We start from the raw sequence: 24,140 nt of genomic DNA on the forward strand, positions 1-24,140 counted from the left end.
TGATCGATAATATTATCATCCACAATGTATCACAACTTTCCACGATGAAGGTCTGGATATTTATTTTGCCTAGCATTGGTGCTCAATTCACAATTATGGGCCCCAGTCTCTGGTGCACCTAAAATCCCAGGCTCAGCAGAATGGCTCACCTGCGATTCATGATGTTCTTGAAAATTAAGCCATTCATGGCTGAGGAATATTAAATAAGAGCTACTACTCATATCTGGTCAGACTTTAATCATTAAAACACCAAATTCAGGCACTACTGCAGAATTAAGATCCCAAAGTCACCATATTGGGACACGTGGTACTTCACAAATGTATTAAATAATCATTCTCCATAAACAAATGGTTATTCTTGTAATCTGTCCCATGTGTATGCTCGGATCATAGGAGACGATTTTAAAATCTGCATATGACATTTCATGGAGTACTGAAGCCATGTGGTATGCAAATCCTGTTTGGTATCAGTCACACTCAATGGAATTTGCAGCATTGAAAAATTGAGCTGGAAAAAAAGCTAATTATTTCCTTCTGGTAGTGGTAAGATGTTTCTAATATTCATAGCAATGGAGAGACAAAGTCCATGCTAACAGAATATTTTGATTGCAAATAAGGTTTATTATTTTTTATAAACAAAGGAATAAAGAAAAGTTGAAAAACATAATGTGCATGTACATGTTTCCTGAGAAGGAATAAGGTAAGGTTTACATTACTGGATAACACAAATGACTATACGAGCTGTCATGTGTTAATGGTGAGAGGACTAACAGTCTTTGCAAGGTAATATTTAGGTAAGTACAAAATATTAATGAGTTCATCATCAAACTCAGGTGGTTCAGCCAGAAGTTGGTCAGCTAACATCTCTGATCTGAGTCTGACCAGTCAACCTCTTCCTCCTCCTGTAGTGTTTCGGGAACGGTGTAATTCAGTGGTATAAATAGTTGGTTCATTTTCATCATGGTCAATCTCTCCACACTTTGAGGCAAGAGACTGGTCCTTCTCACTGTGATGACTACACCAGCTGCGCTGAATACTTGCGCAGCAGACACACTGGCTGCCGGACAGGCCACACACTTTGTTGCCAGCCTGCTTAGCTGTGGCCATTAGTGCATCTTTGCATACCAAAACACCAATGGGTTTGATCCACATAGATCTCTCTTGGGTCATCCAGATACTCAAGGAACACACTCTCAATAGTCATTGGTGCTGCCACTTGCTCAACCTCTTTTGCCTTCAGCTCTGCACTGGAATTAAGCCCTGCCCTTTGACACCAAGTCAATTCAAAGGATGTGGACTATTCTTATGTTCCTGTTGTATTTGCCACTGGTGTTCTTGTTGCTGGTGTTGGCTGCTGTAAGACAACAGGACTGCCCTCTAGGGAAATTGAAGGCGGCATCCCAGAACTGCTTTCCATGAGTGGGACTCTATTTTCCAGCCGTTCTTCTTCCAGGACTCAGGCTCGCTCAACAATCCACGTCTTTTATTGTGAAACATTGCCTTCTGAAAAAGGAATAAAAGTGTCCAGTATTTTATTTTAACGTTGTATTCTCAGCCAAGTAACGGATTACGCTCTGAACCAAGGTATACGCATCTTCATTGTCATTGCCCACAGCTCCGAAACTGTCAGACCTCCTTTTTAACTGATTCTTTAGCAGATACACCAGTGGGATAGTTTGGCCCACGTGCTGTTCTCCTTGCTGACTTCCCATGTGAAAACCTCAAAAGAAAGTAGCATCTCTTTAAAGCATTTGACTAGTTTCCATTTGTCCAGCCCAATGGTCATGCTTTTATTTACATCCCTTCCTCTTTGCATGACATACTCATTGATCAGTTTATACAGCTCAAACAGACATTGCAACATGTTATAGGTTGAGTTCCAACTTGTTGGCACCTCCTGTATGAGGACTTTAACTGGTACTCTATTAGCACGCTGAATGATCCTCAGCTGCTTCCAGGATTTAAAAGAATGGCTGAAATGAGTGCAGATTCTTCTGCAGATGGTCAGTAAGTTGCTGACTAGTTCTTCATTTTGACAATGATGTTGATGTAATGTGTAAACACGGGACCCTGTAATAGCCACCATGTGCCATGGTTTTAACTATATTATTGCAATTGTCTATGACAACAAACCCAATTCTGAGACCTATGGGTTGAAGTCATTCAAACACCTTGCTGTTAAAGTCTTCCAGAATGTTGCAAGCCACCTAACACACTTCAAAGTATTTTCAGTGCTGAGACCAAAGGATATCTATTGCTTAATCCCCACAAAAGCGATCCAGTGTGCAGTGATACACATGCAATAAGTGGCTTGACAACTGGTCCACGTCTGTAGTCAGGTGGATAGTCTGAACACCACTCTGCTGCAAAGCTTTTAACAACCAATTCCAGCACATCGTTGAGGAGCGCAGGAACAGCCACTCTGGCAAAGTAGGTCCTGCTGGGAAACTTCCATTTCGGGCAGATGAATGACATAAACTCTAAAAAAAGAAAAAACTACTCCTTCTACAAAAGAAAAGGGGAGGAGATCCAGTGCTATCAATTTAGCCAGCTTCCAGTTGTACAAACATGCCATTGGTTGGTTGCGTTCGTACGGCCACTCCTGACTAATCATGCTCATAATTGTAGCCTTGATGTTTTTTATTTTTGGTACCAATGACACAGGCGACTTCCAGATAGAACTGGGAAATGGTATACTCAATGTGCATCTTGGGGCAGTAACTTTATGCTGTTGCTGTGGTGTCTCCATCTGACTCTTGTGCCATTGTGAGGTTGCTGAGGTGGGTGATACTGGCGCACTGCTGCTTTGCATATAGATGTCTCCCTCTTCTTCCTTATCACCTATACCTCCCACTTTGATCGGAGCCTCCGGAGCCAATCCCCTCTCACATCCCCTTGACCACCATCACGTGCAGAAAGTTGATTAAGGTGCACCTCCCAGTAGAGTGTGTAATGTTTTTTTCAAATAGGTTGCTTGGCCTCCAGTACCATAGTGTGTACTAAGCTTACCTCAACGAACACTAGCTATCCAGCTGGAGCATATTGCGATGTTGTCCTCCTGCTTGCTAACCATAAAGAAGTCCCAGACTGGAGAGGTGTGCCTTTTCAGTGGGCCACTGGTGCCACTGCCAATCTATGGAGAACTGGTGGTAGGCGGGTGTGTCGATGATTGGATCTCTGCAGTGCGTATCTCTACTGAACTTGTGGTGGATGCAGGTCCCTTTGGGATATCAAATATGGATGCCGGCACTGGTGGTAGTGCCACATCCCTCTGAGTAGGTTGAATACTAGGAGGAGTAATGTTGATCTCCTGTGGCGAGCTTCCACAATAACTGGCTTGTCATCCTTATTCCCTTCCATAATTTTAAGGCTTTCAGGAACTTTCCGATTCCTGAGCCTCTCCTAGCATCTCTTCGACTCAGCCGGGGTTCAATCCATGTTCACATCATCAGATAGGGGGGGCTTGGAGAAGATGGTGGAGTATCTTCCTTTTTCTTGCTTGAGATCTGGACCTCAATGGTTGTAAAAGAGGAGGTTTTGCTCAGCAGGAAGCTCAACCTCCTATTATGCTTCTACTTCAGTAAGATCCTTTGCTGGCTAAAAGCTGTTGTTCATTTTCCTGCAATGATTGGGTACTACTTTGCAAAAGAGACACATCCAATTCAAGGTCACTGCTCGTCAGTATAGACATGATTGCAGTGGATGCCTTGCTGAGAGACATGGCCTTGGGCTTAGGGTGGGGTGGTGCCGTTGATGCGGTAGTGCTGCTCCCAGCTTGCTCCCAGGGGCTGGTGCTGCAGGCACAAGTATTCCAAAAAATGCTGTTGGCCGGCAAGCCAGCGATGGAAATCTGATTCTTCTTATATCTCCCCATTGGCCACTTTCTTGGCACCACCTTTCTTTGGGGCCATCAACTGCACAAGTGGAAGAGATTGGAGAACTCATGTGACTGGCAGGCAGTACTGTGGCTGATGTCTCTTGAGCACCTAAAACCAAACCAGCAAGAAAAATATTTAGTGAAATATTGCATTGTAGCGGTTTGAATTATTACAGACAATAGAATTTAGTATGGTTACTATTTGTATCCTAAATAATTGACAACAACCGTGCATTTCAAAGTCAAACCACAACACCAGAACATACTATTTAGTTTCCAAACAGGATAACAACAAACAGATGTAACTGTTTGCTTTGTGTGCATCTAAGGGAGACACCTGTGGCAGTCAGGGATATGCAGGGGAAAATTGAATAATGCTTAAAAATGAATGCTGGTTTGCACCTATTTTAGGCAAGGTGTTCCAGGGGGAAATTGAATAAACCTTAAAAAAAATGCTGGTGGCTGTTGTGCACCTATGGCATGCAGGGCTTCCAGGGGAAAATGGATTAGTCCTTAAAAAAGGAATGCTGATGTGTATTGTGGCCCTATGGCAGGCAGGGGGTCCAGGGGAAAATATAATAATAATACTTAACAAGCATTGTCATAGCCAATAGGTCTCACATTTGGGACCTTATAAGTGTTTAGCCAGAGGTATTTGCTTTACCAAAGTTTTTAAGCTATGTTGTAGAGCATTGTGGCTGCTGTGCATTGTGTTGAAAAGGTATAATGGTGTTATAAGCATTTTTGTTGCCAAGAAAACAACAGGAGATTGGGAAATTGTACCTTAATTACGAGCAGTGGACGGACACTAGAGGAGAATCATTAGGTGCTGAGTGTTGCTGAGGCAGAAGTGTGCTGGTGCGGGGGTGATGCTGAGGTGGTGGTGCTGCACTGGTGCTCAGGTGGTGCTGAGTGATCCCGAGCTAGTACAGTGCTGAGGTGATGTTGCATTGTTGCTGAGGTGGGGCTGTGCTGTTGCGAGGTTGGTCTGCTCTGTTGCTGAGATGGGGCTGTGCTGATGTTGAGGTGATGGGCTGGTGCTGCACTGGACAAAAGAAAAGTGCAGCCTCTATACTTAAAGATAAGGCGTGGCATGAGGCACAAGGAAGGAGAGTGAGAAGAAGAGCAGTGTGAAGCACATGGACAGAGAGAGAGGAGAAGAGCAGCGTGAGGCACAAGGAAGGAGCCTGAGGAGAAGAGTAGCGTGAGGCACAAGGAAGGAGAGTGAGGAAGAGATCAGCGTGAGGCACAATGAAGGAGAGTGAGGATAAGAGCAGCGTGAAGCACAAGTACAGAGACTGAGCAGAAGAGCAGCATGAGACACAAGGAAGGAGAGTGAGGAGAAGAGCAGCGTTAGGTACAAGGATGGAGAGTTAGGAGACGAGCAGCGAGAGGCACAAGGAAGGAGAGTGAGGAGAAGAGCAGAGTAAAGCACAAGTACGGAGAGTGAGGAGAAGAGCAGCGTGAGGCACAAGGATGAAGAGTGAGGAGAAGAGCATCAGGCACAAGGATTGAAAGTGATGAGAAGAGCAGCGTGAGGCACACGGAAGGAGAGTGAGGAGAAGAGCAGTGTTTGGCACAAGGACAGAGAGTGAGGAGAAGAGCAGCAAGAGGTACAAGGATGGAGAGTGAGGAGAAGAGCAGCAGGAGGTACAAGAACAGAGAGTGAGGAGAAGAGCAGCATGAGGCACAAGGACAGAGACTGAAGAGAAGAGCAGCATGAGGCACACAGAAGGAGACTGAAGAGGAGAGCAGTGTGAGGCACAAGGAAGTTGAGTCAGGAGAAGAGCAGTGCGAGGCACACGGACAGAGAGTGAGGAGAAGAGCAGCGTGAGACACAAGGACGGCGAGTGAGGAGGAGAAGAGCAGCATGAGGCACAAGGATGGAGAGTGAGGAGAAGAGCAATGTGAGGCATAATGAAGGTGAGTGAGGAGCAGAGCAGCGTGAGGCACAAGGGAGGAGAGTGAGCAGAAGTGCAGTATGAGGCACAAGGAATGAGTGAGAAAAACCAATGCCAATAGGTCTCACCATATAATGGAGTTTAGTGGCGTGGATAGGAGTGAAGAGTAGTTTTATGAAGTAGTTTAAAATGTCGTGAAGTGTTGTGGGGGGGAGTATATTGTTGTAGAGTGGACTATAGTATTATATTTTGGTATAGTGTTGTAGAGTGGAGTGTTTTTATAGTATTGTTTACTGGTGTTGAGTATATTGTAGTAGTGTAGAGGGTGTGTGTATAGTGTTGTAGATTACAGTGGCGTAGAGCGGAGTATATTGTTATATAGTGTAGGAGTATAGTGCTTTATAAAATGGTAGAGTAAAATGATATGTAGTGTAAAGATCGGTTGCATAGAGTATTGTATATTTTATAATAGTGAAGTAAGGTTGTTGAATGGCAGATAGTGGAGTGGACTAAAGTGCTATAAAGTGTAGTGGTATATAGTGGATTAGCGTGTTACTGAAGTATAGTTTAATGTACTATAGTATTATAGAGTTTGGCATTGTAGAGTTTAGTTTTGCATAGTGTAGTAGATAGTAGTAGTGTGGCTTAGAGTTAAATGGCTTAAAAGTACAATGGTGCAGAATATATTGCTATACAGTGTATTGGTGTGGAGAGCATTTGTTTTGAGTTAAGCAGTGCATAGTGTATTGGTGTTTTTGTGTAGTGAGGTAGAGTAGAGTGCTGTGGTATAGAGTATAGTAGTAATGTCGATTTTATTGTAGTTGTATATGGTGCAATGATGTATTGTGAAGTGTGGTATAGGGAATTAAAGTGCTACATATTGCAGTGGTGCAGGGTAGAGTGGAGTAGTGTTGGTTACATTGAAGTGCTGCAGAGTGTAGTGGCATAGAGTGCAGTAGAGCTGAGAGGTGCCAAGTGCAGTAATATAGAACGTAGTGGTATACAGTGTAGTTATGCACATTTGAGCATTATTGTGTGTTTGTATGGTGTTGTGTTGCATAATGGTGTAAAGTTTAATGATGCAGAGAGGAGTGAGGTAGAATACTTTGGTGCACAGTAGAATAGAGTAGCATGTAGTGCAGTTTCTTAAAGTGTAGTGATATAGTGCAATGGCGTAGAGTAATGTAGTGTGTAGAGTGCTGTGGTATAGAGTATAATGCAGTTGTGTATGGTGGTGCAAAGTGCAGTGGAATAAAGTAGTTATGGTAGGTGTAGTGTAAAGTATATTAGTTTTTAGTAAGGTGGTGTTGAGTGTAATGGTATAGACAGCAGTATTAGACAGCAGCGGCATAGCATAGTCAGTAGAGTCCTTGAGTGACATAGAGTATTGTGTAGTAGCATAGAGTTGCATGTTTTGTAGTGGTATAGAGTGCAGTAACGTATAGAAGATTGTTTTAGAGTATTATGAAGTGGTGTAAAGTGTAGTGATGTTGAGTGCAATGGTTTATAGTGACGTAGGTTGCTGTGGTGTATAGAAGAATGTTGAAGTGTATGTTGGTGTAAAGTGTAGTGGTGCAAAGTAATTGGCGTATGTATAGTGGGGTAGTGTGCCTTTGTTTTGAGTAAAGGGGTGTAGAGTGAAGTGCTGTAGAGTGTAGTGTTTTTTCAGTAGAGTGGTGTAGCGTAGAGTGCAGTCGTATATAATGGAGTGAAGTAGAGAACAGTGGTATATAGTGTTGAGGCATATAGTGTGGCGTGGAGTGGTGGTGAGTATTGCTTTATTGTGTAGTGGTGTAAAATGCTGCTGTATATAGCATTTTAGTTTCATGTGTTTTAGTGTGCAGTGTTGTGGAGTAAAGTGCTACCTAGTGCATTAGTGTAGATTGTATTGGAGTACAGTGGGGCTGAGTGAAGCGTTTTTAGAGTGCAAATGTGTACAGTATCGTGGGGTAGTGTGCAGTGGTATAGATTAGAGTATAGTGGTGTATGGTGCAGTGGTGCTTAGTAGTTTTGCAATGCTTGACGAGATTTTTATTTTGCACACATAATTAGTTTCTATGCCTTGCACACCTGTGTACATGGCATGCTCTACTGCTATACGGTTTGGACATCATAAAGGCTCAGTAGTAGATGTGTTGTACACACATAAAGCTGAGGTACACTTCTTTTCGTGCATCCATGCTGATTAGGTACATGGAGTGTGTAGGTCACTGGACAAGCTGGGCATCGCCGAAGTTCAGTGACAATTTTCTGCTGCTTGTCCACATGTGGCCAGGTACAAAGCATGTCTAGTCTAGAACAAGGGGCACAGACCGGCCCTGAGCAGCCGAGGCGTTGTCATAACTACAGCAAATGAGCTTCCTTATTCTGGCCAGTGAGACGGATTCACTTTAAAGAAAGGTGCTCTTATAGGTTTGGTCTGTATCTCTCAATTGGACTGCAATGATATAGTAGATTACGTTTTCTGGGGGATTGTAAGTAACCTTCAGGGAAGATAAATCAATGTTCTGTACTGTTTTTTTCTTTTCCACACAGAGGGTACTTTAACTCTCGACGAAGAAAGTATCTACAAACACTTCTGCCTACAGACCATAAAGAGCCACACAATCATATTTTGCATTCAAAAAGGTTCACCTTCATATTAGAGGTAAGGTCCAATGCCCGGCATACATTTCCCAGAGGGCCATGCGAAGTGGCAGGTTCCACTCTAGAGATGAAACTGCTTAACCATTTACCTACATAGCTTTATACCACAAAATAGCGCCGGATGTGACATGTCTCTCTGGAGAGACAACGGTAGATAACGGTATACATATTGGTATAGCGGTATATAAATAGTGCCAATATCAGCAACACTCCCCATCCCACGTACAGCAATATTATTAGGAAATAAACCGCAATGTGGAGAACATTCCTGCAGGTTTATTTGCATACCAAATATGCCAACATGGTGGGTTATCTTACAGGCGATCCAAGGGCAGGCAGCCCCTCCGCCGCCTGCCCACCTAATGAGCCTTATTACACCGTGGCTTTCGCCAATCGGTGCTTACCAATTTTGGGGGAGGGGATAACCCGTCTCACCGGTGGACCGCCAGTCCACCCCCTTACTCCCACCGGTGGACCGCCAGTCCACCCCCTTACTCACACCCCCAAAGGCTTACAAGCACCCGTAGGATTAACGGGGCACCATTGCTCCTCCAGGTTCCAGAGCGAGGACTTGCTGGGGAATTTGGCCTTTACACCCTTTGTGCTCCTGAAGAGGGTACCGCTGAGTACCTTTCTGCCTCTGGATCCCCCTGTAACTCCACCTACAGGAGAAGTGTGGCTCAATGATTAGAGCGGCAGACCCTGATGCAGAGGTCTAGCCCGGGACCAGGGTTCAATTCCCCGCCTCGGCGGGTCTTGGGCTCAAAAATTCCACGGACCTGATAATTCTCGCCTCGGTGCCTATTCCAATCATGGAGTCCCACTCTGCAACTCTGGGCAATAGCTTGCTTAATCTCCACAACGGCCCCCACAATGCTAAGGATGCCTGGCCTCCACCTTGGGGGTGCCCAGGAGTGGACGCCTCACAGGGAAAGCCAGGATGGGTTCCACAGCGGTATTCGTACAAGTGCCTTGAGACCCTTGCGGGTGAGTAGTGCGCTATACAAGTATCAAATTTACATTTACATTTTTACATTCACCTGCAACACAAAATAACAAGTTAGAACACCTCTCCCACCCCACCCTTGCACTTACGCAGGGTAAGCAGTAGGGAGGGAAACGGCATCAAGGGCAGCGACAAAGAGGCCGCCAGGTGGGCAGGGAGAGGCACTTATAACTTATCGCCCACCCACCCCCTACCAAAAGTGACGCTCCGCGCGGACCCGTAGGGGGTCCCACAACACTGGACTGTCTTGTGTGCCCTCATGTGGCACTAAGGCGGCCGTCCTCTTATGAGGGTCCCCTTCGTGGACGAGGGGCAGCCAACATAGTGCCAATATCAGCAACATTCCCCATCCCACATATAGCAATATTATTAGGAAATAAACCACACAACACCTTGTTTGTGGAGAAAATTGCTGCAGTTTTATTTACATACCAAATATGCCAACATGGTGGGTTATCTTACGGGCGATCCAAGGATAGGCAGCCCCTTCGCCGCCTGCCCACCTGATGAGCCAAATTACACTGTGGCCGTTGCCAATCGGTGCCTACCAATTTTGGGGAAGGGGATAACCCCTCCCACCAGTGGACCGCCAGTCCACCCCCTTACTCACGCCCGAAGGGGCAGAGCGTTCCAGGCAACCCCCGGTTGCTCAGGCTTACAACCGCCCATAGGGCTTAAGGAGCGCTGTCACTCCTCCAGGGTCCAGCGCGAGGACTTGCTGGGGAATTTGGCCTTTGCACCCTTTGTGCTCCTGAAGAGGGAACCCCTGAGTACCTTTCCGCCTCTGGATCGCCTTGTAACTCCGCCACAGCTCTGGGTGTGGCCACCATCATGACCAGGGCCCCCCACCAAGGTAGGCCTTCTTACCAACATCCTCGTGATTCCAGGGCCTCTCCAAGGTCCAGCAACATAAGTCAATGCCTACTCTAGACAGGTGAACCCCATTTTCTTCAAACCACCCTGTGGACTTGGCACAAGCCATGCCTGATAAAGCCAAACCCCTTCTGTTCAGTGAATCTACGCATGGCACTGTTAACTCTCCTGCGTGAGGATTCCACGGCAACCACTGACTGGTCTCCTCGCCACCCTAAACGAGGGGTTATCTCTGACCACCATAGCTAACATGCCCCTAATTGGTTGGTACATTCTACAATTTGCCTGTATATGCAAAACTTGTCCTAGTCAAGCCAAAACAAGTCCATACCCAACTCTAGACAGGTGAACCCCCATCTTTTTCAAAACACCCTGTGGACTTGGCATGCAGCAGACCGTGTCTAAAGAAAAAACTCCCTCTGCTCAGTGAATGTGCGCATGGCACTGGTAACTCACCGGCGTGAGGTTTCCCCGGCTTCCCCTGACCCATTGCCCCAATACATGGGGTCCTCTCTGACCACCATCGCTCACATGCCTCCAGTTGGTTGCTTAACTTAGTGACTAACATGCTGGGAGGGGAGACACCCCCCTAGTCTGTGCCGCACCTTCTACAGCAAGCTGTTCCAGCGCATGCCTGGGATCACCAACCAATTAACTCAGTGGAGGAAAACCCATGCCACCATTTCCTGACGCATGGAAGGCCATTCACGCAGACCTTTGATCCTGGCAAAATAAAGAAATGCTAGGTTGCTAACACCCTTTATTGCGCACGGCACACCATTCTATACAACTACTCAAGTTTGCACCTAATTTACACCTAACATAGCACCCCACTAAACATCCGATGCCTCCCAGGGTTGCTTTGGTATAATTCACACTGAACATAATTCATTTACCCTGTCTTCCAGCCACTCCCCTGGGTGCTTACGGACGGAAGTACCATTGCAACATTGGGATTCTCATCGTCCCACCTGCATGAGGCACTCCACTTACATGCCCGCCCTGAAAGCTGCAGTAGCTGCCCCTATCCTGAAAGAGTGACTGCAAAAGGCGCTAGCCTCGCCCCGCACTGCCTGACATTGTAAGGCATGCCTACAATACCTGCTCAACCTGCAAAGGGGCGAGCTGTCAGCTTGAATCAGTAATTAACCCTCTCCTGAAGGGCGAAGGGCCAGGCCTCCTTGGAGCCGCAGCACACCCATATCTGTAAGTACATAAGTAGGGCTACCTGCCTTCGCTTGAATCATGGACAAGCCAACTTTTCTTAATACATTATAGCCTTTTAGTGCTTTAATATCTTGTTTCACCAACATGCCTCCTATTAGATGTCCCCTTTCCCCGGCCTAGCTGGACTGCTATCCGGGCAGTGGGGGTTTGTAACTGACGCAACCTGTAACAAGGTCCAGTGTGCAACTGTTCGCTGAGTTGGCCCAACATTTGCACAGCCCATTTTGATTGCTAAACCATGGCGAACCCTTTGATGGTGTCAAGTCTGGTTAGAGGAATATTTGGACTGAGCCCACCATTGCTTTCACTGCGCCCTTTTCTGAGTTACCCTTACATAGCCCCCCAGGGTTACTACAGTGGCCCGATCCCAGGTACCTCTACCTGCTGATCAACTGTGACCCTTGGTGCCTAAAACAGCAAAAGCCCTAGTTCGCTAGATTCCTATTATACTGTTTTGGCGCAACCCCCCCTTATGTGGGTCCGCTGGCTTCCCTCTGCCTCCCTGCAAGTAACCTTGTTACTTCATACAGCTCACTTACTGTGCTTGCCTGACTCAAGAACAACTAGCAAAACATGCCGCCCTGCAGCTTGGTGAAGGGGATGTTTGAGCCCAACGTACCCCGGTCCGTGTGTTCCGCATTTTATCCTTGTGGAGGCACACATTCGTTTGGAGTGTTTCAGAGTCCTGGCAAGGCATACCCAATAGTCTGTTCAACCTTGAAGACTATCCCCCTATGATGTGTACAGGTTCAACTAATCGATGGGCTTAGAATTATATGCCTTTAAGTAGTGGAGTCCGCACGTACTCGCCATGAATCCCTCCTTACTTACAGGAATTATGCCTGTCTAGTTTATCTGTGGTGTCTTCCACCCCAGGCTTCCATGGCTGCTTACTGCTGAAACATGTGAGTGGCTGCTGACGTTAGAGATGGCAATCTCCCCGTTGTCCCTTGTCTCATACACTGCCGCCTAATGTGCTCCGTTGTAAGTGCTGAAGTACCTCATATGTCCCTTCCCCTTGGGCAGATACAATAACACCGCATTGGTGATGAGAACCGTCATAAGCACCAACTTACATGGAAAACCCCTCGTAGAGAACGTCTCTACCCAGCTGTAAGCCCAGAGATACACATCTAGTAAACCCACCGATACACCTTGGGGGTATGTTAACCTGCCGCTACATCTGCTTCTCCCTGCTACTGAAGTGGGAGCCTGGGGGTACCACCCCTGAAACTCTCAATGAATCAGCTGGCTGAAGCTGTGACTCAATGTGTTACATTTTTTTGCCCAGGCCTGTTGAAAGAAAATGGTATTTCTTTAAACGGAGTCAGGGTGAACTTGAGGTGGGAGTGGCGACTAATATCTTCCCTTGCCGTACCAGCCTAATTGTCTTCCATATTTTTGGTACACCTGACGCTGAAACTAGTCTTTCAGATCTCTGACTCTATCCCGTTGCAGCATGAACCTGTGGCTTTGCCCAAGAAAACTGTATGTATGTGCCAAACCAGACACGTATTTGGTTGCACCGTAACCCCGAAAGGTCTTCTGGCGCTAAATCACATTTAAATGTTGAGGTGATACGCTGTTCGACGTAGTAATAAAATTGGGTACATATAAAACCCTACTAGGGGCGAACGGTGGAGTGATGCGGGCCTACTGGCAACATCTCCCATGCTCCGTCAGGGGTCCCTAAGGCCCTCAGTTCCATACCCTCGTAATACCCCCTAGGCTTTAACAGAATTGACACCCCAACCAGGGTTGTGATGTTCCTCTAGATCATGGGTACTCACAAACATTTTCCAACGGTCCATAAGTTAGGTCTGGGATGTGACCGAGGGCCGCATTGCTGCCTGCGTGGTGGAGGATGGGCAGGGGGTTGGCATTAAGGTGGGTGTAGGCGAATTGAAGAATAACTGCATAATGTGAAACCAGAAAACCTGAGATTAATCCCAGCTTCCCCACTTTATTAAATTGTGTGACGTTAGGCAATTGTTTTATTTCACTTTCCCACCTTTTTCTCCCTTATCACAAATAAGAGGACTTCAAAATAAATGACATTGTACACAACCTTTTCCTGTGTTTAATTTAATAAACTATAATGTTTTTCATTTATAATAGGAACCCAGGTCACCGAAAGAGTGCGTATTTCAACTGATTTACCTCTTTAGCTCACCATTGGTATTATTGTTAGGGAGGAGGGAAGAATTATTGTTTGTAAATTAACATTGAAACCCTCACTTTAAATAATACTTGTCAATGCACTGATATACTAAGATGAAAATGTTCTGCAGGTTAATTAAATACTTTTTGAATTTTGAAGAGACTATCATATTTTTACACTTTTGCTGAACAATGTCTTTAAAATTAAAGATAGATGTTCCTAAAGTTGAGCATTGCAGGGCTCGCTAGTTACTTCCTTACTTTACCACAAATTAACATTTAAATAAATGTTTGCCCGTTTATTTAGCATCTTTTTATTGCTAGTGCTGAGACAGTAAACATCAGCCAGAGCTTTTTAACAGACATAGTTGGGCTTTGCCGGAGCAACACAGGGGGACTTTGTTGTCCTTAGTTACTCTTCTGATATTGCAAAAGGTCAACACCACCCCTTGACCACCTAAAACACTTGAATTGAATCTACACACCTCCTTTCCCTATTTGTCCTACACCAACTGACACTAACACATCTCCCTGCTCCTAACACGAACAGTGTTTGGAACTAAACTGCTTAGCGATGCAACTGCTGCTTAGTAATCAGTCTGCTATAATTGAAATTAGAGGTGTGTCCATCTATGGTTGCCGAACATCTTTGAATGAAAGGTGTAAGAATGGTTTGTTTCAGAACGTGTCGGACACTTTGTGGACATCTCTGTTGCCGGAAACGTGGAGATTGTTGCAATATTGTCTCGAAGTTCTGTCATTACCCTGCTTCGATCCGTGACGCGGAAAAGTGTGGTTTTACCTGACTGTGCCGATTATTGGGGGATGTCTGAATCCTTGAAGTGCTGACCGCATTCCTCTTTGAGCTGATAGCCTGCACGGGGTGAACCTGCGACCATGGCTTTACAGACAATAGCACAATAGCACGATTGACAGCCCGGCCAGAAAATTAACAGTAATTGTCATTGTCAAGCAAGGCTAGCAGACACCCTGAGACGCAGGTTTCCTGATTCATCAATTCAAAGGCTAGAACATGCAAATGCCATTCTGCCACCCCAGATGTGCCGCGGTCTCTTAACCCCTAGCATCGGGAGGCCTCTGGGATCACATATGAAACTCCTCTAAAATTAGCATACAATTGGCACGGAGAACCCTCGCTAACACATGCAATGAACCTTTTAGAAATTATATACATTTATAATCCACTTTTCAACAAAGAAACTAATTCAGGGACATCCCTTCACAAAACAAAGTCAAGTAATCCGTCGTGGTTTAACACTGGGGCACAGTTTGCAAGCCGGCCGCTAAACATACGACACCACTGCTGCTGTAAACCTAAGCAGTGTAACCCTAACGCCCCCCACAAATGCACCTCAAGCCGTTCTGTGGCCATGTCAGTTTTCAGCCCAGTGTGGGCTCAGATTTTTCCACACGCTTTGAGCCCTGCATGGCTCAATCTCACGACCGTATCGATACCAGCTTTATAATTAACAAAAGAGTGGGGATAGGGGACCCCTTACGAAGAAGAGGCTGTAGACAAATCAGCCAGCGCAGGAACCGGCTTCAGGAAAAATGTATTCCCCAGTGATAGGAGCATTGCAGGAGTAAGTTTAAGACCCTTGGAGTCAACAAAGCACGGGATGCGCAGTGCCACCTGGTGGCCTTGATACCTCATTGCACCCTCCTAAATGCACGACTGCGAGGAGCTCATGTGTTCAGTCTCCAAGCGCAAATGGCACCGTGGCTGCAAGAAGGTACTCCAATGAAGATCAATCAGCAGCCTCTGCTCTGACATAGTATGGCGCGGTGATATGCTGAGGTGGATGTGATAGAGATCAGGGTGCATATAATATCCCTACTTCCACAGATAGAGTAATCTCACAGTTACACGCACATACATTCTTCATACACTAGGGCCCATTTCACTAACATACGCTCAAATACTCTACCAGCAATAACCTGTGGAAGGAAAACTCCTAAACACCCTGCATCTATATCGGGGTCGATAAGATCTGGTTATTGAGACTGCCCTTAAACATAATCTAAACAATCTATACAATAATAATCAAAATAGGATACTCAATAATTGACAAGAAATAAGAACCAACACCATATTCAAAATTATATTGCTTTATCTAAATTAGTCAAAGAAAATCAATCAGAATAAATCATTTTTCTCATAGTTACCTATTCTAGCTAAATGTCAGAACAGGTCAGGACAAGTCTCTCGGTAAAGTTTCTCAAGACGAAGTCCTCTCAGCAAGGATCCTCACCAACGCAGATTCGGAACGCGGCAAAAGGCAAATGGCAAGTGGCAAAGCCCTCTCTAGGCTAACAATTCTTATAGCAAGTTGAACAAAGAAAAATATAATTTGTAATAACTTCTTCCGTCAAACCTCTGAGCAAAGCGAGAAGGAAAGGATGTAGCATCGCTACATTTAAAAATCTCCGCTCAGGAAAAATCACAAAATAAACATAACGGAACAGGAACCAAAAAATACATTTGTATCGTGTAACTCCACGTCTCTTCGGCAATGAGATCATAGCTCAGAGTCTTTCTTTAAAGCTCCTTTGTTTTCCCAAAGCTGCCAAGGACGCTTCATTTCACTTGAAGATCGCCCAAAACTGCTGCTGTCCTCACGGAAATTTTCAATCAAGCAAGGACTGTGGTCAGCTGACTTCAGGACCATATTCAGCAAGGCTCTCTCTCGTCACGAATTCTACTCGAGGCCAGGTTTTGCAAATCGGCCATCTTTGACTAGGCCACAATAGGCCACAATAGACCATCTTAATTAAAAGAGACAAAAACAACGTTACCACAGCATAGTGATTGAACAGTGTTAACCCCACTAATACCCTTATGTGTATGCAATTATCTAGCTCTTGCAACATAGAAAAGCATTAATTCGAAAAGCATTTCGTGCTTAAAAATAAACAGCACTCAGCAACGTTTAAACATGAAAACATGCACATTATTGTTAAATAGCACATTTATGCATCCCCACGTGTAATTCTCTCTTGTTAAAACAAACAAGTTGATTAGTAAATATAAACACTTACACAAGACAAATAATTAATAATTAATAATTAGTAAATTAATATAACAAATAAACATACCAGAGCTTCAAAACCCAGTCATTTTCAAACTGAAAACTCTGCTCTAGCAGATGAAGTTGTCAGACTTCGCTCTATGGAAAGTTTGTGCCGTTTTGTTTATCAGGCTGGGATCATACTCCTACCGGGTCACTTGTTAGCTTGCACACAGCGAATCCCTTTCCTCTGCCCTGCAGCCCAAAATAAAGCCATAAACTATCCCGCAGATCATACCACCATCACAGTGAGACAAAACCTCTGCTGTGACTGGCCTAAAGAAACCTGCCTCTGAGCAGTAGCAGGAAAGTTGTTCCACCGCATGAACACCGACGCTGCTTGCAGGTACGAGAATGCACCGCGACACGAGGACAGCGTGTCCAAGAGGAGGTGTGACCAGAGGCATGTGTAACAGCCTGGCGACCCGAGGCCCCCCTCCTCCGCCGTTTGGACCACACTGGCGGCATGGCAAGGAAGCCTTTAGATGCTGAGGATTGAACCCGGGGCCCAACACATGCAAAGGATGCGCCCTACCACTGAGCTAAATCCCCACGCCCTTCAAGATTTGCGATGCCAAAGTGCTGCCGTGACCATATAGCCACCATGTGAACAGAAACAATTTGCAAATGTAAATCACATAGAAAGTACAATCAAATTAAAATCGGATTTTCCTATATTACTAAGCAGGTTGAGGCCAAGCACTGCTCTACCAGTCATATCAACCCCTGATGCAAGTAGCAGAAAAACTGTGCCCGAGATGCTTAGCTCAGCCACACTGTATAAAATGTCCGCACCCGTCATATCACACCTTCCAGAATCGCATACCAAGCCAACCTTGCACAGTTGCGCAGATCCCGAATACACTTCCTAAGAACCCGCTTGTGGCCCCCGCGTGCAAATGCATGTCGGGTGCAACATAGTGCGACAATTAATCATTTGCGCTGCTACCATCTTATCAGGCTGCTGAGGCAGTGCCCCGACGTGACCAAAGCAAAGCGAAAGGGCCCGGACCCTCCTTTGGCCCCCTCATGCCTGACCTGCAGTTTTTGTGTCCAATGCCACGCACCCAGTCGCTTCTTCCGGTTGCCCCAGCAGTCTCACCAGCAGTGGCGGTGCGTCCATTGGGGGCGTTGGGGCATAGTCCCCCCGCCCGTAGCTCCCTTGGCGTTTCTAAACTTAAGTAAACTGAATCAGTTTACTTAAGTTCAAAGACGCCGAGGGAGAACCAACTGACAATCATGTCAGTCAGCATGACGTCAGACCGCCCACCCCCTTCAGAGTCTGAAGGGGGTGGGCGGTCCGGCGTCATGTTGACTGACATGATTGTCAGACCAGGGGCAACAGGCAGCAGCACAAGTGCGCATGAGTGGGGAAGGTGATGAATACAAGCCCCAGCTAGGCCCGCAAGAGACAAGGGTTCGCTCTTCTGTAACGAAATCTATAAGGAAGTTGGCACGGAAACTGCAAAGTACAAAAACAACGTTTATTAACCCTTAAGGGTGGTCCTACAATCCACACAACACTCTTCAGTATTGCAAGGAGTAGCACAAAGAACATTCGTACACAGTCCCCTTTTATACACAACAGAGGGGCTCATAAGTGGGTGGATACCACATGAGGTTGAAGAACATTACCATTTAGGGTCATTCTCGATACTGAATCAATACATGGGCGGAGCCAACACGCTCTTTGGGCCCGCGAAAACACATGGTCAAGCAAAGCTAATTATAACAGATGTGGTCAAGTCTGGGCATGCGCCAGATAGACAAGAAAGCTATTTATAACTGTTACTAGGCAGATTACAAGAGCAACTAACACAAAGGTCGGACTCTCCTCGTGGTGAACACATGGCAGCATGTCAATACAAAATGGAGTCCGGACTTCGGCCAACATAATGAGGAAAACACGATAAAAGGGAAGCATTAATGTTTTCAGTAAATGCTTAATCACATTCTGCCTTAATTTACAACAGACGACCCTTTCAGCATTTACTGAAGACATCCGGTTTCCAAGAATAATCATCATATATGTCAATTATCATCATTCCTTTAACCTCTTTAGCTAGACCCTTCTGGCGGGCAACATCGGCAATAGTTTTCTTATCTGGAATGCAGAGTGAAATGCATACGGAACAGCACAATGGTCCACATTGAATACACATACAGAAAAGGAACAGAATTGCTATAATAATACAGAGACCAGTTAGAACCTTCCAACCCCAGGCAGTAACCAACGCCCAAAACCATCCAGAAAAGGACCAAGTGCCGTTTTCTGTGTGGATTTCAGCTGCTATTTTGTGCAGTTTGTTAATGGCATTATAAACGGATGGCGTATGATCAGGAATGAACACACAGCAGCTACTTCCAATAATTTTACAGGCTCCTCCTCGATCAGCTAGCATTACATCCAATACCATACGGTTCTGCAATGCAACAATTCTGGTAATCTGTAATTCTTCCGTAAGATTCCCAAGAGCAGCAGCAGTCTGATTAGTCACAGCTTCTACCACTCTTGTTAATCTTCGGATCTTCCTACTATTCAAAGCAGCTCCAACAAAAAAGAACAATCCTAAGTTAAAATCAATATACTGTTGCAAGCTGGTATCTGTTTGATCCACCTCATCAATTGATAGAGTACGTTTATATCTATTTACAGTCACATTATTCAACAGTTTTAAATCCTTATGATATGACGCAGGTGCTAAGAATACAGGAGGTAATAGGAATGATACATAGCATACCCCAGACCACCCAGCCGGCAAACGGTAATAACCTTTATTTCCACATACAAAGTAGGTATTATGGGACGCTAAGAAGGTGCTGTTGTTTAACCCATCGATGTTTAGTACGGTTATACAATCACTGACACCCACAGGAATAAAACCCACACTCTGGACACACAGGTCCGCTTGGGCTTGTGCTACTTGGATTACGAATTTGTCCTTCCCCTCAGTGTCTCTGGTGTTTGTGAAGATATAGGGGATGGATTCATTGTCCGGTCGGTACTCTTCCCATTCCCAAATTGTCCCATTCGCTTGTGGATATCCATTCTTGTCCTGATGGCATTCTTTATTAAGTCTAAAAAGCAATCGTCCCACTGTCGGTTTCTGAGTGGCAAACAACAAAGTGTACCAAGCTCTACAAGAGCCATTGTGAGAGAAAGGAAGTGGTATGAATGGCGTACCTCCTTTCTTCTGATGGGCTGGCATCATCCCACATATCCAACAGTTCGTAGCGTTCGTAGCAACGTGGGTGTGATGCAGCATCTGAATGAAAGTGTTATTCAAATAGGATTGTCGATGCTTCAACTCTTGATATGGCAATGTATAAAAGTAGTGCTCCGCAGGCACTGGAGTCGTCAACACAAGTGTCTTTCGAGCAGGAGTTGCCTCCTCCACAAACCATGTGGTTATACCAACGATAGCTACTGTTAGCATGAACCCCAACGCACAAAGAATTTTCTTCTTCTCCATGTCAAAGGAAACAATACCCTGATATCTTCCTGAAACTAAAAGTCTGTCAGAACTCTTCCCCTTGGGCAGCGGTTGATTTCTTCACCAGCGGGCCAAGACGGGTGTCACTACACTAATGCAGGGCTGATCCCCCCCCCTTGCCTCATCGGCTCTCCGTTTCACTAACCCAAGGGCCGTTCTGACAGTATGTCCCGGTACTGGAAACCTCACTTCCTTGGTCGCAGATGATATCGCCTTCCTCCAGAAGTCGCGTGGTCCGGAAAGAGCTCCTCAGTGTCGCTTGGCTCTGCAGCACGGCCTGTTTCTGCTGCTAGGATGTCTCGTTGATCGGTCAGCACGGCAGACTCTACCAATCCGGGCGGTACCTTTCGACAGTGCAGGGAATGGATCCAATTCTTCCTGTTCGAGACTCGCACTGCCGACCTCGTTGCAAGAAGGACTTGCTCAGGTCCGACCCATCTCGGCTCCAAACTGTTCGATCTGTCGAAAACCTTTATCATTACATGATCTCCAGGCCGGAGACCATGTCCTTCGCCAGTAGACCGATCAGGGAGCGCCTCTCGGACCTGTTGATGAATAGAAACCAAGTTATCCGTTAATTGTGCCAGATAATCACTCATCATCACACAAGGTACATCATACACAGCCTTAGGCCTTGGTGGACCCCAAATATTCATTGGGCGTCCAAATACAATCTCATAGGGTGTAAGGCCGGTTCGAGAGTGTGGCACCGACCTAATTGACAATAACGCCAGTGGCAGGGCGTCTGGCCAAGTCAAAGATGTTGAAGCTTGGATTTTGGCGATCTTAAGCTTCAGTGTACCATTATACTTCTCGACTAGTCCTGCAGACTGGGGGTGGAACACGGCGTGGAACTTCTGGGTGATGCCTAGGCCCTTCAAGACATACTTTATAACATCCGCTACAAAGTGAGGGCCATTATCACTCCACAGTCCAAGTCTACAGACGCCGTATCGGGGGAAAAACTCTTTCAGCAATAGCTTCGCTGTAGTCATTGCAGTATTGTCTTTCGCAGGGTACGCCTCAACCCATTTACTGAAGGCGCAAACCACTACTAGAACATACTTCAAATTGTTACAGCGCTCAAGCTGGATGTAATCCATCTGCAGAACCTCAAAGGGTGCAGTGGGCGTCGCAAATCCTCCTGCTGGAGTTCTCGTGCCTTTCCCTGGGTTATACTTCAGACAGATCATACAGGTCTGCACCACCCTCTTTGCTGTGCTAGCAATCTCTGGATGCTCCCAGACTTGGGTAAGCAATTTCACAATTGCGGAAGCTCCAACATGTGCTAGCCCATGTGCCATCTGGACCATAGGTTGTACAAAAGCCGTGGGTAATTTCCATCTATTCATCTGCTTATTTCTCCAGCAACCCTCGTCATCCAGTTCTCCTTCGCTAGCCCATTGTTCCCGCTCTTTGTCAGAAGCGGTCTTTTGTATTTCTCGCACTTCCTCCTTCGCATCATGCCATCTCTCCACCTGTGACTTCACTACATACATGGCAGTAGTACCGGGCTGCATCGCAGTCTCCCGTGCTACTCGATCCGCTAACGCATTCCCTTCTCCAACCTTATCAACCACTTTCCTATGGGCGCTACACTTAACAATGGCGATTTTCTTTGGGTATGTCAATGCAGTTAAAAGATTATGAACTAACTCCCCATGCATTATCTGTACCCCATGTGACGTTAGAAACCCTCTCTCCTTCCAGAGTAGGCCGAAATCGTGCGCTACTCCGAAGGCATAGCGGCTGTCTGTGTAAACATTCACACACAATCCTGTACTGAGCTCACACGCTCGTGTTAACGCTATCAGTTCCGCTGCTTGAGCTGATTTCTGTGGTATGCGTGCTGTCTCCACTATCGTCTGTAACGTGGTAATTGCATACGCTGCTGAAGCCGTACCATCTGGTAGCTTCAGGCAAGATCCATCTACCCACAACTCTCCATCTACCTCTGAAAAGGGCGTATCCTGGAGATCAATACGACCCTTTGTTTGTTCCTCAGTCACAAGAATACAATCATGCGCTTTCTGCGCCTCAGGCTGGGTCTCGGGGTATGGCAACAATGTGGCCGGGTTTAATGTCACGCACCTCTTTAACGTAATATGAGGAGCCAAAAGCGTCAGCTCATATCCCGTTAAACGGGCACTGGTCAAATGCTGCGTCTTTGTTTGATTAAGCAGGGCATCCACAGCATGGGGAACTAACACCAACAATTTATGGGACAACACAATTCCTTCACTTTGGCGTATTGACACAGCTGTCGCCGCTACCGAGCGAAAACACCCTGGTAATGCTCGGGCGACAGGATCAAGCACAGCCGAAAAGTATGCACAAGGGCGCTGCTTGTCGCCGTGCATCTGCACTAAAACTGACAATGCACATCCATCTTTCTCATGCACATACAACGAAAAGGGTTTTGCATAATCAGGGGTCCCTAACACTGGTGCTGAACAAAGGGCCTGTCGCAGTTGCTGAAAAGCAGCATCACACTCATCTGACCAAGGGATTGGGATAGGCGTGTCTTTTGTCAAAAGAGCTAGTAATGGCTTAGCTATGTGTGAAAACCCCAATATCCACTGCCTACAAAAAGAAACAAGACCCAAAAATGCACGCACATCCTTCTGCGTGGATGGCCTTGGTGTGTCCAAAATTACTTGGATACGATCTGGTGTGAGTGCACGCCCCTCCTTAGACAAAAGGTGACCCAAATAAGTCACCTTTGGTCTACAGAATTGCAACTTCTTCCTAGAGACCTTGTGATTGTGGAATGCTAAAAAGGAAAGTAAGGCTATCGTGCTTTTCTCGCACAACTCCAGGGTGTCAGCCGCCAACAGGATGTCATTGAATGAGGGCGACCCCCTCGAGTAAGGCAAAGGAATCCAACTGTCGCTTCAAAGCCTGACTATAAATACTAGGGCTTTCTGTATAGCCCTGGGGAATTCTACAAAAACGATAAGATCTATTGTTTAATGTGAACCCAAAAAGAAATCGGCTATCAGGGTGAATGGGAATAGAAAAGAAGGCATTTTTCAAATCAATCACTGAGAACACGGTCGCCGTAGGCGGGACCAAGGTAAGCAACGTCGTGATATCAGAAACCACCGGGTACTGAGGTATCACGATCTTGTCTACCTCCCTCAAATCAATTATGAACCGATAGACCTTTGCATCCGTGTCCTTTTTCAGAATAGGGAGAATCGGACTGTTACAGATATTATAGGGAACTTCTTCCACTACTCCTACTGCGATCAAATCTCGCACAATCTGTATGAGAGCTTCCTCGCCCTCCTGGGAAATACGATACTGTGGGAGGCGCGGTAGTACCGCCCCCTCCTGGACACTAATGTGGACCGGAGGAATCACCATTTGTCCAACATCTGTGTCCGACGTCGCCTATAAAGTTCGGGGGAGGGTAGCCAATAACGCATCCTCTGAGATCGTACACATCCGCCCAGATCGGGGGTAGTTGTCATTTAAAATCACCCTCACACCCTCAGGGGAACAACGAATTGTAGCCCTAAAGTACTTTAACATATCAAGGCCCATAATGTTATCCGGTGTGTACGGAGCAAGCAGAAACGGGCAGGGCGCAGAAAAACAATCAACTTTAAATGCAAGGGGCTGTGAAAGAGGGCTTCGGGAGAGTGTACCGTCAAACCCTACCGATGTAACTATTGAGCCGGATGGGGGAGCCCCCGGAACCAAGTACCTAGACAATGCACTACGTGTCGCTCCTGTATCCACTAGGAACTGATCAGTAGAACCTAAAACCTCAGCCGATACATAAGGACCCGTCTGATCGACCGGCACCTCAACTGATTCGGACCCCCATCCTACGCATTCCTATGCATGCTGAGAATCATG

The 24,140-nt window shown here is 46.0% G+C and overlaps 1 long non-coding RNA gene across 1 annotated transcript in view; it reads right to left on the reverse strand.

Annotated features, from left to right (window-relative positions):
* Nucleotides 1-310: 310 nt before the first annotated feature.
* LOC146868463 (uncharacterized) overlaps nt 311-24,140 on the reverse strand; it is a 138,268-nt gene continuing 114,438 nt past the window's right edge. Inside the window, exon 3 of the long non-coding RNA XR_014962901.1 lies at nt 311-3,986. This is a non-coding gene — a long non-coding RNA (uncharacterized LOC146868463). The remainder of the gene's footprint in view (nt 3,987-24,140) is intronic.

The sequence above is a fragment of the Triturus cristatus genome, chromosome 1_2 (assembly GCF_964204655.1).
Source record: "Triturus cristatus chromosome 1_2, aTriCri1.1, whole genome shotgun sequence".
Classification (NCBI taxonomy): domain Eukaryota; kingdom Metazoa; phylum Chordata; class Amphibia; order Caudata; family Salamandridae; genus Triturus; species Triturus cristatus.